Raw genomic sequence first — 15,771 nt, forward strand, 5'->3', positions numbered from 1 at the left:
AAGTTCTCCATCAACTTCTTCTAAATTTGCTCAACTTTCTCTACTCTTTTATCTTCCTCTGCTTCCTTCTTCGTCCTTTCTGATATTCACCGTGATGCTCCTTGTCACTTGAATTGATATGGTTATCGAATTTGACGACTTTGCAACTTTATACGCTAATTACGTGTACTATATATCTCAATAACATATCTACCTCAATCGTCACCTTTATTTTGTGGTACTCCCCTACAAGCACAAATCAGGAATACACTTACACTAAACTGTTACTTTAATCTGAAAATTAAGCTTAAATTCTTAGATGTCTCACCCTCGAACACCTAAAATTAGATAATGTGATTTTATGTGACCCCGAAATAAAGTAGAAAAAAGAGAAAATACTCTTATAGTTTAAGTAAACATACATTGATCGACACATGAGTGATTTTGTTGGTCTTGATATGCTGTAGAAGTTCGGAACTTCTAAACTGGAATAAGTGTTCCTTGAAACTGATCCTGGAATTGTCTGAATATCACTTTTTGTAATCCAAATTGAAAGAAAAAACACATGACAAAAATAGTCTCATAGTTAAAAAGCATATATTGCTGAAACAAATAAAAAGAAAAATAAATAATATGTATGCTCTTCCTTACAAGTAATGAATCAAGACTTATGGGTACTGGGGTCATGAAGAGGCCGAAGAACACAAACAAATTCTTCACATGCTATTTTTACATAAACAGAAAGAAGAAGAAGAAAAAAAGGAATCAATATCAACTCAGTTACAAAGACAGAGACATGTGAACTTACCTCAAAATTTGAGGCTCAAATCAACATCCGATCCATAACTTTGAGTAAAATGATTTTTGGGCAGCTTATAAAATGATCCATAAGGAATATAAAAGGTTGTAATAATAATTGAGGCACTTAAATATTAGGACTTCTTAGTTTTCTAACGGTAAGGAATATGAATTAGTGTTGTAATAAATGACACATTTATTCTTATTACTACAACAACATTTATTCTTATTATTAAATAAATAAAAAGTAGAGAAAAAGTCAATAAAACGAGAAAAAAGATAAATAGAATCCTTGGCCAAAGAGAGGTGCCAAGTCATCTTTTCTATTCCCTCCTTTATATATATATATAGATTTTATGATGACAATTAATAAGTTGACGAGCAAATTATAACTAATATTATTGTACAAAGCCACATCATTCATTTTATAATTTTTTTCGACGAGCTTTTAATTTTTGAAAATGATCAATAATAGCATCATTAAGTACCTATACACTCTATATGGCAAACTAAACAAGCATTTCAAAAATTCTTCATCTATACTATTATATAGGTCAATTCTGATGTACTTCATTGATGAAAATGGTCTTTCTATGCTTGTGATAGCAACTGGTAAAATCAAAGGCAGTTCAAAATAAATAAACGAGTGATCAAGTTTTATCTTTTTTTTTGGGGATTAGACTCAATATAATGACCAAAGGTAGACATTTCTAAGTAAGAAAATCTTAGTATTAAGAAAAGGTAGAGAGCAGCAGTTGGTATCGAACCCCTAACCTGGCAAACCAGTGGTGCACTCTACCACCGTTGCACAAAAGTGTTCTTTGAGCATGGATTCACACATAGAAACATAAGTCTATAATGAAGGAAGTAGTAGTGCTAAATATAATTTACGAACGGGAGCAAGGGTTCACGTGCCCCACCCCACTTCATGTGAATCCGTCCCTGACCATAAGATCTCAAGTTTAAATTCAAGCAAAGATAAAAAAATTACTAAGTGACTTCTTTTTTATCTGTCCAAGCCTTGGTTACAGAATTACTTGATACCTGTTAATGGTGGAAGGTAATAAATATTTTGTGAAATTAGCCGAAAAATGCGCAAGCTAGCCCAAACACCACTGCTATAAAAAATACTAGAGGGAATGCACGTCTCAAAACTGATAATGGAAAAGTGTTAGGAAGCATTCTTTTGTGTGTCTTACTCTTACATATGGAGGGCATTCATTTCAATTTATGATTAAGGATATTATGGGGCGTTTCTGTTCAAAATTAGCACTAATCGTACTTCGGCTCTATTCCAATTTCATGATTGAAGGACTGTGGCCTGTAGATGTTTCTTATAGACTGTAGAGAGGACGAAACATACAAATAATCAATTGGCCTAATATTAATACTTTCTCCTGCGTAAATTCATTTGAGTAGGCATGGAATTTTTTAAAAAAGACTTCTAGATTTGTGGTGTAAAATGAGGCTGTAGGTATATAAATTTATCGGAGTTAAATCCAATAAAATAACATAGATCATATTTTAAATGCAAGATATATTAGGCCAAATAAATATTATGGGCTAATATAATTGAATTAATTATATAAGTCAAATACATATGGGTTAAATAAATAGGTCCAAATCTATTGGGTTAGCCCATTTAATTGGGCTACAAGTAATGAGCCCACTTCACTAAGACCAAGATGTCATCTTCCTAGAGGCCCAATTCGATGCCACGTGTCAAATAACATGGCACGTCAAATCAAACAAAAGAGCCAATAGGATCATGTCACGTGTCAAAATGACAAGGCATGCCAAGTCACATTAAAATGATAATGAAATCGCGTCACGTGTGCAAGTGACATGTTCTGGCCAATCGGCCTTGTCACACTTCAATTTGGTTGGTCGGAAAGAGTTTGTTCTTATCATAACACTTCTCTTCCACAACTATAAATAGGGGTCTTCATAACCCCAGAAAATACACCAGAAGTTATAACAAGAAGCAAGAGAGAGCTCGTGGATCAAACGCCACAAATTTCTCTACAAGTTACAAGCTTCAAGCAATCAAGTTCAAGAAATCAAATTCAATCTCAAGAACGAAGAACAAATCAAGATTCAAGGAATACGAGTTCAAATCAAAGTTCGTGCTAGTTGAATTCAAAATCATCGTTCGTGGCAACAACTACATATTCAAGATCAAGTTCAAATGCCCTTGAATTTATTTACTATTGGAAAGAAGAATCGAGGGATTCATAGAGATTGTACACTCATATTATTTGAAATCAAATACTATGATTGTTGCAATATTTTAGGTCTTGATTATATTTTCTCGACGCAATTTATTGTCTACAAATTTTGGCACGCCCGATCGGACCATCTCTACCTCTCATTTCAACTTTTCAATCACCAACGTCCAAGAACGTTGAAATGGCTTCAAAGAAAATCAACTCCAGATCAACATCCACCAAGGCTGCTAACTCCAGGTTCTATGCTGATGTGAAAGACATCCTCGATGTTACCTTTGGAAGCTTCAGACCAATTACGAGGAGCAAAGCTAGATCTTAAGGAAAAAAAGCACTCCAAGTGTCGTCCGCATAAACCCATATTTTCGGATATTCATCCTCAAAAGGAGAAAGATCTTCCATAAACGCACCCGAATGAGGAAGCAATGTTGCTAAAAAGATCAAGAAAACTCTTGCTCTGTTTGACCTCTTCGGGTCAAAGAACTCTGCTGTGAAGGAAGATGGTGATGCTTCAAGTGATGGATCCTCCCTACTTACACCGCTTAGCGTGAGCCATTAGAGAATCAATCTGTGAGACAAACACTCCATCTGTAGAAGAGTAGTTGGCAAGCTTAATGGAAACAATCGGTGGCTTGACCAAGTGCATACAAAATCAAGATGCTAGAATTGACAAACTAACAGACAGGGTGGGAATCTTGATAGAAGAAGAATCCACCCATGCACCTCACAAGCTCCCAGAAGTTCTAGAGATTGATTCTCCCCCAAGACGAGTAGCATCCGCTAAGGCTATCCCTTTCTCATCTGAAGGGATGATTCCCATCGATCAACCGAAGGAGTTCATTGAAGGAACTATTAAGAATAAGTATGAAGTTGCTGCCAAGTCCTCCCTTACATACGCAAAGTCGTACACTGCAAGGATCGATATGTTGAAGATGCTTGCTGGCTATCAACCTCCAAAGTTTCGACAGTTTGATAGTAAAGGCAATCCAAAGCAACATGTCATGCACTTCGTTGAGATATGCAACAATGCTGGGACTTATGGAGATTACCTCGTCAAGAAGTTTGTCCGCTCGCTAAAAGGAATGCTTTTGATTGATATACAAACCTCGAGGCAGGAATTGATAGCTGGGATCAACTAGAGCAAGAGTTCCTCAATCGCTTTTATAGCACAGGGCGTAGTGTGAGCATGGTTGAACTCACAAATACTCATCAATGGAAGGGTGAACCAGTTATCGACTTTATCAATCGTTGGAGAAATGCAAGCCTCAAATGTAAAGACAAGATTAGTGAATCTTCTAGCATGGAGATGTGCATCCAAGCATGCATTGGGGATTGCGCTACATCTTGCAAGGTATCAAACCTAGAACATTTGAAGAACTTGTAACTCGTGCCCATGACATGAAATCGAGTATGGCCTCCGCTGGAAATGAAAGGCTGCCCATCTATGAACCTCGCAAAGGGAACGACAAGCAAGAAGTCAGGAAGTGGGGCAAGTTCGTACCCAAGTCTGAAAGCAAAGAAGCTATGAATGGCAACACATCACCTATGAAGTTCACGACGAAGGTAAGCAAGAAGCAGAGCATGAAATCCACTTCTTTTCAAGATAAGCCAAGTGAAAAGTTGACTCTAAAAAAAATGCAAGAGAAAGAGCACCCATTTCTAGATTCTGATGTGCCATCCATTTTTTAAGAACTCCTCGAGCTAAATCTCATTGAGATTTCGGAGATGAAGCGGCCAAAATGAAGCTGGGAAAACTGATGACCCAAATTACTGCAAATATCGTCGACTTGTGAGCCACCCTCTGGAGAAGTGCTTTGTCTTTAAGGAAAAAGTTATGGACTTGGCTCGTGAAAAGAAGATTGTGCTTGAAGATGAGAAAGCAAGCGCAAACCAAGACTTTATCACATTTGGCTCATTCAGTCCAGATGAATTATGTAGTTTTAAAGAAAGTAAAGATGAAGAATTTTTGTAGCTAGATACAATCCTAATGAGCCGTCAAAGTTAGGGAAGCTCCCATCAGAAGCTGCGACAAGGCAACCACGTGAAGGGTTGCGATACAAGCAACCGTCACTAATGCGCATCTCCATAAGAAGGGCAAGCAACAATTATATCACTATAGAAGATGAATCTGCCGCTTCTAGCAGGCCTTTTGTATTTGATCGACTTGGAAAATCAAATGTGATAACTTTTGTATTTGAGAGATTGGGTCCATTAAAGAAGGGGAACAAGTTCCAGAGAAATTATCAAAGCATAAGAACACCCACTTCGCCCAGAACCCAGAAGATCTCTAAGGATTTCCAAAAGTTTGGTTCCTTCCCGAATGAGGCGACAAACAAAACTTGTGGTTTCATGTAAAGAAGTACTGAAGGTAAAGCCATATATTGTTGATGTTTTAAACGTCAATACCACACAAGAGGGGGCGGCGGAGTGATTTGTGTGGTACCCAATTTTCGCTTAACTAAACTATAGAAGGACCTGGTTTTTCTATGTGTTCCAACTACTACTGTTTGCGGAATAATAAATAAAGAAAATAAAGAACACAGAGATTTTTACGTGGAAAATACTTGGCTCAAAAGGTGAAAAAATCACGACCTACTACTCAGTAGGATTTTCCCAAACTTCCACTAAAATCACTGAGCCAAAACAGCATTTACAAAACTCTTTGTAAACCTAAGGATTAACTCTAATCCCGTTGTAGCAACCAACCTCTAACTGCTGCGACAACTTCAAGTTAACTCTAACTTGAATACTCGAAATACCTATTACAATTGCTTCTAGATAAAGCTGAAAGGTAAAATATAAAACACCTACTACAATTGAACTAGAAATAAAGAAAGACACATAAAACTCTTTATGGAGCTGGTTCTTCAATCTGGTTCATGTAGCTTCAGGTTTGCACACTTGAATCACACACGAACTGCTTGCAAAAAGCCTTGCTATTTTGCTCTCAATTCACGTTTAAATTCAGCGTTTTTGTGCAACACATGTAACGTGAGAACATCCTGCAATTTATAGAGTTAGTAGATGAAGAAATAACTAGAGTTCTGATGCAACTCTTCCTTGGTGGAAGAGTTGTAGTTGATTTTAACTTCTAACTCCTTCCCTATCTTTGATAGTGTTCTCTTTGAGTAAGGAGTCCTTCTCCTTATCAATTATGCAACATTTTCAATCAGGAGATATTAAATACACCAAGTTAAGCTTATCTCCTTCACGTGCATCCCACATGCTTGAATCTGCCTGCTTTTGTGCACCTGCGGGATAGACCTGGTTCATGTCTGAGTTCCTTTGTCAGTCTTCAAAACTAACCTTTACTTGGGCCAACAATTGTGGTCCACACTAAGGAACATGATGAAGATGAAGAAAGTGTGGGTTCTTCGTATCATGTTAGTGCACTAGGCGAGAATGGTGTTTCGTCTCTAATGGAGGATGATGAGAAATTGGAGGATGTTTCACCGTGTTATCACATATCCTTCAACGATGGGGACCCTCAAGATGATGAAGATGCTCCACCTGAACTTGAAGAAGAGGTGAAGATAACAGTTGATGCCTTAAAAGAAGTTAACCTTGGCACCGATGAAGAACCACGACCCACCTACTTAAGTACTTTACTAGAAGTTGATGAAGAAAACACTTATATTGAGTTACTCAAGGAGTTCAGGGATGTCTTTGCCTGGAGTTACAAAGAGATGCCTGGCTTGGACACGAAAGTAGCAGTCCATCGCCTTGTAGTCAAGAATGGTGCTTGTCCTGTTAAACAAGCTCAAATGCGCTTTAGGCCGGACTTGGTTCCCTTGATTGAAACCAAAGTTAACAAACTCATCGAACCTGGCTTTGTTCGTGAAGTTAAATACCCAACATGGGTTTCAAGTATTGCCCCTATAAGGAAGAAAAATGGCCAGATTCGAGTGTGCCTTGACTTCAGGGATCTCAACAATGCATGTCGGAAAGATGAATTCCCGCTTCCTATTCCAGAGATGATGATCGATGCTACTACTAGGTATGGGGCAATGTCTTTTATGGACGGTTCATCGGGCTATAACCAAATTCGCATGGCACCAAAAGATGAAGAGCTTACTACATTCCGTACCCCCAAGGGTATTTATTGCTACAAGGTAATGCTTTTTGGCTTGAAGAACGCTGGTGCTACTTACCAAAAGGCTATGCAGAATTTTTTTGATGATCTTCTCCACAAGAATGTCGAATGCTATGTTGACGACTTGGTGGTAAAATCAAGAGAGAAGAGCGACCACTTGAAAGACTTGAGAATGGTGTTTGAGTTGCTCCGGAGGTATCGACTAATGATGAAGCAATTGAATGTGTCTTTGGAGTTACTTCTGGAAAGTTCCTTAGTTTCATTGTCCGACATCGAGGGATCAAAATTGATCAAGCCAAAGTTGATGCCATTTTGAAAATTCCTGAGCCTCGGGATGTTCATGAATCGAAAAGTCTGCAAGGAAATATAAGCACGTAGATTTTGACCCGCGCAATTTTTTTAAAGTTAGTTTTAGTATTCCTAGCATTTTTAAAAATATTTATTTGAATTATCCTAATGAAGTTTTAGTACTCTTATCTTTAAATTTTAGAATATAAATTTGAAAACACAAAAATAGTTTCATTATATATCTTTTATTTTTACTTAAGACTATTAGTATTTTAAAGTATTATAATTTCATTTGACTATAATTTTTTATTTTTCTTTCTCTACTTATGTTTGAGTATAATATTTGAAAGTGCAAAAATAGTTTCATATAGCTTACCTTAATTAATTAGAATTAATTTTATATTTAACAGTATATTTTAAATTATTTTAAAGGAAAAGGATTAAGTTTCTTAGTTGATGGACTTTAAGAGTTGAAATCTAAAATGAGCCCAATTTCGGATTTCTAAGCCCATTTTCTCCTAGCCCAATCCCTTAATCCTAAGCCCCTTCCCCTACACAAAGAAAGACACACGCACACCACAAGCGGGGATGGGCGCAATCTGCACATAGCAGAAAGGATAGAAAAACGAGAAAGAGGAGGAACAGACAGAATGTTGGAGAGGACTAGAGAAGATCTCTTTCATCTTCTACACAAACAAATACACATAGATAAAGAATAGAGAGATTAAAAATAGAAAGAGTCCAGAAACGAGGTAGAGGATGACGAACGAAGAGGGAGTGAGAACAAAACAGAGACGGAGGGGGACGAACAAGAACAGAGTGACGTGAGGCATTGAGCTCAGCAAAATTGTGCCTTTAGCTCGTCCGTTTCTTCTTCCTCAATTCAGTAGATCCACCACCAAAAACCCATCTTCTTCACCATTAAAGCCATTCAAGAACACCACTATTTTCTCCCGTTTTCCACCATGAAATCCATTTGAAAAAACAGCTTCAAAATAGTTCCGAAACGAGCACACACAGAGAGTAACAAAGAGAGCAACATGTAACAATTTTCATTATAATTTTGACACACAATCACTCAGAATAGTTGGACCAAAAAACCCGGCACTTCACCGAAAAATCCAATAGCTTAACCACCTAGTTTCATTCGTTAATAACTCGTTTCGGTTAAATCTTTTTGTCGTCAAAAGGGGGTTAGCTCAGTTGTTCCCTGGTTGAGCTTCGTCAAAGCTTAGGTGAAAGTTCGGTTGAGGTCGCCGTTCGAAGTTTTCAGTCCGAGTTCCTGATGCTATTTGTTCTTCCTCCGATCGGATTTCAATTGCCGGAATTCTATTTTTGCCATCAACATTTCTTGCGTGTACTGCTCGGAGGATATTTTTAATTGGAAAAGCTTGACTAAATGTCCGATTCTTACTCTACTTTTTGAATGTTTATTATGTGATTCTTGTGGATGTTGGATGAAGATGAATGCACTCTAATTGCTTTATACGTTTAACTGTTTGCCCGCAATTTGGTTTCGCTAATTAGTCCATTTTTTCTGATTCGTAATTTTTATGTCTACTAATTGGTTAAATTCCCTAATTGATTTCATGAAAGTATGATACAAATAGAGTCTAATGGGCTAATATAGCTAAAACTTGTGTGGGTTTGGTCATAGTAATGTTTGAGCTGAAGTTTGTTCAGAAGGATTTGGACCACGATTTTGAATTAAATAAATTAATGAAAGAATATTTGTTGGCATGAAGTTGATAAGGTTCTGTTAGCAAGAATTGAAAGAAGATTTGTGGCTCAAGATAATTTATGTTGCCACTCTATTCTTGTTTCATTAATCGAATCGCTAGGAGCATGCCTAGGCCGTCAATTTTCGGGTAGGCAAGCAATAGGACGTTTATTTTACGTTATCATGTTTGGATGTTAGGTGAGAGGTTGTCCCTTAGTTAAATTTATCTAGGGAACGCCCCGTGGACTTTGTAAATATTTTATTCGGGGAAATGCTGCGTAGTATTATGTAATTGGAGGCCAAAGATGGGATGCTGTAAGAAAGCGTCGAATGGAACTTTAGTATTTCATTTTTATTTTTATGTTTTTTATTTTCTTCTTTTGTTTTCTTTTATTTAGGTAGGGACAACCTCGAGCCTCTTCTGTGTTTATTTTCTCTGTGTGCTTTTGCCTCAGTTTGAGTGTTCTTCAAAGCCGACCGGATCAAGTATGCAACTGTACTAGTTACGGGACGCGAGAAATACCTAACACCTTCTCCCCGAGTCAAATAAACCCTCTTACTTGGATCTCTGGTGCAGTCAGTTTTAGAGTCAAATGTATTTTGAAGGAAAATTCTTATTTAAAAAAATTTTTGACCCGGCATACCGAAACCAAATGTCAGGCGGCGATTCTGAAAAATTCTTCGAAACACAATCTTTTGTCACTTTTCAAATTGAAACCCTTTTGAGCTTTTAAAATCACTTTTATCATTTTTAAAGGGGTAGTTAAGGTGAAAAAGGGATGTGACAGGAAAGCTAGCATACCTTAGAAGATTCATCTCAAACCTAGCTGGGAGGTGCCAATCGTTCAGTCGCCTCATGAAGAAAGGCATTGTCACGATCCTAAAATCGACCCGGTCGTGATGGCGCCTATCGTGAAACTAAGCCAACCGACACAATTCCCAAATCAAACCATTAATCTATAAAAGTCATTTTGAAGCCATTAATTAACAAGAAGACTCATATTATAAGTCTGAATAACCAGTGCGGAATAAATACACAAGCCCGACATCGAGGTGTCACAAGTCATGAGCATCTACTACAACTGTTCTGACGACATCAAGGCCAACATGGCCGGGAAAATCACAAAAATACACTAAGGAAGAATAAAGGAGGGAGAAAAGCAGGGCTGCAATCGCCAGGCAGCTACCTCGCTAACTCCGATGAACCTGCCACTGAGTAATCAACACCCGCCGTCGGGTTCAGAAATACCTGAGTACGCCAACTCAGTAAGTAATAAAAGTAAATGAAAGCTGAGCAGTAAGAAAACACGTAAACCACGTCATAACGCTACAGCAAATACAGTACATTTCCAAAATAGTGCAGAAATCATTTATTTCGTAAATCAAGCTCAGTTTCAGTAAAAACCCTTCCTTTTTAAAACATCTTCCAATATTTTCAAACGAGTGATAAAACAGTGAGTAAAAATGATAGAAATGTAAACAGCCCCTCGGGCAAAAACATGTTCCATAAACCGCCCCTCGGGCTACCTCACAATCACTCGTAATCAGCCCCTCGGGCATAACATGAATCAAGAACCACCCCTCGGGCAAAACATGGATCAACAACAGCCCCTCGGGCAACAATATGAATCAACAACAGCCCCTCGGGCTACATCACATCACTCACACCGGGTATCCGCGCTCACTGGAGGTGTACAGACTCTGGAGGGGCTCCTACAGTCCAAGCGCTATAACAAGCCATCTCGTGACATAATCAATCAGGCCCTCGGCCTCACAATATCATGAATCAGTAACAACCTGCTGCAGCGTGCAGCCCAATCCCATATTTTCCTCACAACACAAGCCCTCGGCCTCACTCAGTCAGGAAACCTCTCAAGCCATCCGGGCTAATAGTGAAAAAAAAATAGGGTGCTAGCCCAAAATATCATCTAAAGTATCAATGGAGTAAATACGGCTGAGTTATGAAATCAGTAACATACAGCATGACTGAGTACAAATATTAAGTCAAAACAGTGAGGAATAGTAATAAAAAGCCCCTAAGGGTCCAAACAGTTGGCACTAGGCCCAAATATGGCATTCAGCCCAAAGCATAGTAATACTTTCCAAATCACAATGATATCAAACAGTTTTCAATTAAATACGCGACTTAATAGTCGTACGGGACGGACCAAGTTACAATCCCCAACGGTGCACGACCCCACGCTCGTCATCTAACGCGTGCGTCACCTCAAAGTAGCATAACGATGTAAAATCCGGGGTTTCATACCCTCAGGACAACATTTACAATCATTACTTACCTCGAACCAGAAAAAAATCGACTCCGCAATGCCCTTGCCGCTCGACTCAGCCACAAATTGCCCCGAATCTATCCAAAATCAATATTATAACATCAATACAAGCCAAAGGGACAAAGCCCACGCGAAAATTATCAAATTAACTCAAGAATCCCGAAATTGCTCAAACACGGCCCCCGGGCCCACACTGTGAAATCCGACCAAAGTCTCAAAATCCGACAACCCATTCAATTACGATACTATCCATACTAGTTTCACTCAATTCCGACTTCGAATCGGCTTTCAAATCCCAAAAATTCATCTTATGAAGTTCCACAAATTTCCTCAAATTTTCATCCCAAATCTCTACTCAAATGATGAATCCGACGTTATAATCATGTATTTTAGCCAAAATTGATTTAGAATCACTTACCCCGATGGTTTTCTTGAAAATCCCTCAAAAAATCGCCAAAGCCCGAGCTCTCTAGGTCAAAATATGAAATAAAACCCCAAATCTCGTATTTATAATGCACCTTCCAAATTCCCTCACCGCTGACCGCGAAAAATCACCGCTAATCGCGGTAAAGCACCTCTTATCGCACTTCAGGTGGCTGCACATACAGGCCTTAGTATTTTGGCCATAACGTTATCTACGTATGTCCAAATTAGGATTTCTTTATCTTTCTGGTAACTAGACAGGAAGAGCTACAACTTTCGTTTTTGAACCATCTCAAAATTCCTTGTAGATAAAAAGATATAGGCTTCCAAAGTTGCACCAGCGGCCTTGCAGATTCTTCATGGCCGCGGACCATTTTCCGCCGCAGCGGAAGTTCCACCGTTGCAGCGAAATATCACCGCTGACAGCGGTCCTTTTGGATGCTGGGGCGATGATTTTTCCGCTCTCCACGGCCCCCCACGATCTGGAACAACTTCCGAGTGCCGAAATGTCCGAACTCGCTCAAAACTCACCCCGAAATTCACCCGAGGCCCCCGGGACCTCAATCAAATGTACCAACACATCCCATAACATCATTAAAATTTAGTCTAGCCTTCGAATTACTCAAAACAACACCAAAACACCAACTCAACTTCGGATTCAAGCTTAAGAACTTAGGAACTTTCAAATTCCACAGACAACGCCGAAACCCATCAAATCACCTCCGAATGACCTAAAATTTTGCACACATGTCACAAATGACACTACAAACCTACTCCAACTCCCGAAAATTCTATTCCGACTCCGATATCAAATTCTCCTCTGCCAACCGGAAATCGCCAAATTTTCAATTTCACCAATTCAAGCCTAATTCTACCACGGACCTTCAAAACACAATCTGGACGCGCTCCTAAGTCCAAAATCACCTAACGGAGCTAACAGAGTCGTCAAAATTCAAATCCGAGGTCAAATACTACAAAGTCAAAACTTGGTCAAACCTTTCAAATTTAAAGCTTCAAGCTGAGAATCATTCTTCCATATCTATTCCGATTAACCTGAAAACCAAAACCGACGATTTACATAAGTCATAATACATCATACGGGGCTAGTCATGCCTGAGAACTGGCGAGCGAAGTGCAAGTGCTCAAAATGACCGGTCGGGTCGTTACATCCTCCCTCACTTAAGCATACGTTCGTCCTCGAACATGCCCAGAGTTGTTCCAAAAGCCAATGAATCGCCATGTATCCTCACTATGCACATACCCGGGGGTGATCCCACATCACCCTATCCCATATCGGTCCGATAGCACAACATAAATGAAATTTCGCAATCCATTCTAGCCTATAAACCTTAGAACCACACTTCCACTTCCGAAATCATCTATAAGATCAGAATCTCACATCTACACACTGTATGAGTCCGAACAAGCTGTATCAAACCATATTCCGTAACCCAAGACGTAATCACATGATATACCATATAACTCAAACGCTCGTAGCGATAACTTCTAATCACAACTGCTGCTCATACAACCCAATACCGATAATAACCCCTATCCAATAAAGCCTCACTTCAACACTTCCGCATACTCCCAATGATGAAAGAAACACGCAGAATTATAACCATTCCTCAGTTCAACCAGTCTTGGAGCTCCCTCTCTTTCGGCAAGGACCATAGTAAATTGCTAAGCCGAACTTCAATATTATCCTTCCAACATGCTGAGATCGAATCCAATGGTATCCATTCTAGGTCCAATGACATCCTCTCATCCAACCCGACTACTCTGGTGACATGACACATCAGTACAATCTAAAGACACAACCCGTCCAATCCGCGCACCAATAAGCAACAATCCAAATGTACTCAAATCATGAAAAATGACTCAAATGAGAGAGTTGTACCGCAAGCTCAACACTACCACCACAACACGATGCTAAGAACCCATCACACACCGTAGAACCAGAACACACGAATCCAACCCTAAGGATCATACCTCCACATAACTTCGCTGCAATGCGCGATCCTATCCAAACACCGGTCCACACAAAACACCTCAAGTCACCATGCTCAAAATCAACAACCACGCGCAATTTGATGTCTAGAACCAAGAGTGAATCACCATAACAACGGAGAAGCAAATGATCCAATGCCATACCAGCCCGAAAGAACATACCCAATGCGCAATCAATCGTGCAATACCCAGATACTCATCTCACTCAAATTCCGCTATAAAGCCTAAATAGAACCATTTCCTTTTTGCCTATAATCGACGAATCAGAATCCCGCATAACATACAAGAGTAACTCACAAATAAATCTCGGGACACGAATAAGCTTAACAACAACTGAATGGCACCTATCTCAACAATAGCAATTCGGAGTCAACATATCCGACTCGATGCAGGACACACATCCATATTGGGCCTACCAATGAACCCCAAATTAACTCTAGTCACCCACATTAGGTGAATAACTCTCCGAAAGTTCATAATGACTGAATCATAGCACATCTTATCATTTGACTGGCTTGCCCACATCTTCACAGTCCATAACCACGTAATAACCTGTTTATGAGAACTCCCAGTATCCAAATTCATAAGGCACACGAATCACCATATCCGATCCCAACTCTACCGCCCGGATATCTAACACATCCCTAATACTCGATCATCCCACGTGGGGAAATTCTAAAAATTCTTCTGTGCCACCAAGCAAACTTTGAATATCAGTAGTTGATCAGACAAGATAGTGCCGCAATAGCAATGAAGTATCCATAACTCAAACACATCGCCCTTTCTGAAATGTATACCCTCATCAAGCCACACCAATATGTGATATCATTTACATAGTCATCAGAAACTGTCCATACTGCCGAAGAATTATAACCTTCCTTTCAAAACTGAACCGTGACCTTACACCTACAAATCTCAACCTCACACAACATACCGTATCTACCACGCCATCTATGATAAATGTGAGAACTTCATAATCCACTCCGAGCTACAAGCAACTACATACTCAACTAGCCAAGAACTTTCCATTGATCCCATCTAGAAGAAAATTGCTATTCATCCCATGCTCCTCGTGCCAGTAGAAAATATACCTCCCAACCGTGGTAGACACCATCAAGAATTCTCCGAATCCCATTTGCATAAAAACCAAACCGTCAGGATTGACTCCTTCTAACTCAACCAAGCTACACAGCCATCAAAACCTAAGAGCATTGTCACAAAACACCTGTAGAAACCCACCGCATCATAAGCACCCAAGAACGATCCTAACCGTTACCATGCCGATCCAACCTACTACCAAGCTGTCCTATTTATCCAAGTTCCTTCCAAATTACCTTCAATTTGATACTTCTCCTTGCCATAATACCGCAAATCCTCAACTTAGACTCACCACACGAGACCCAAGCATAAGACTACACCGCCCTAAGGCTCATAAACCGTTGTAATCTTTTGAAGCACCCCCAAGAGTACCACAACCGAGATACCTGCTCTGAAGATACCTTCTGCAAATCTAAAGCCATTACCTTCCACAAGTCCTGACATCCTCCCATATAATTCTCAGTTTCTAGCCCACACACATCCTGAGGATTTCCAATTGCCACGTATAAATCTTGAATTCATTAGAACCATTCTCGAGAGTAATCCACTCTGCTCAAATCTCAATTAGACTAACCAAACAGACCCAACGACTTATGCCCCATTAGCGCTCCAACACCCTAGGAAGTAACCCATTCTTCTAAGCCGCCGAGTGATTTTTCCTACTCCATACACGTTACATTCCTTACAAACTACAACTAAATCATCCAATGTTTCTCACATACCCATAAAGCATAACACAACCCTTATCTGAAATTTCCTTTACTCAAGTCATCCTCGATCTCAACCTCTGTAAGCCATAACTGATTCACTAGTATACGTCAAACTGGAACCAACACAACACGTAACCGT

The sequence above is a fragment of the Nicotiana attenuata genome, unplaced genomic scaffold, assembly GCF_001879085.1.
Source record: "Nicotiana attenuata strain UT unplaced genomic scaffold, NIATTr2, whole genome shotgun sequence".
Classification (NCBI taxonomy): Eukaryota; Viridiplantae; Streptophyta; class Magnoliopsida; order Solanales; family Solanaceae; genus Nicotiana; species Nicotiana attenuata.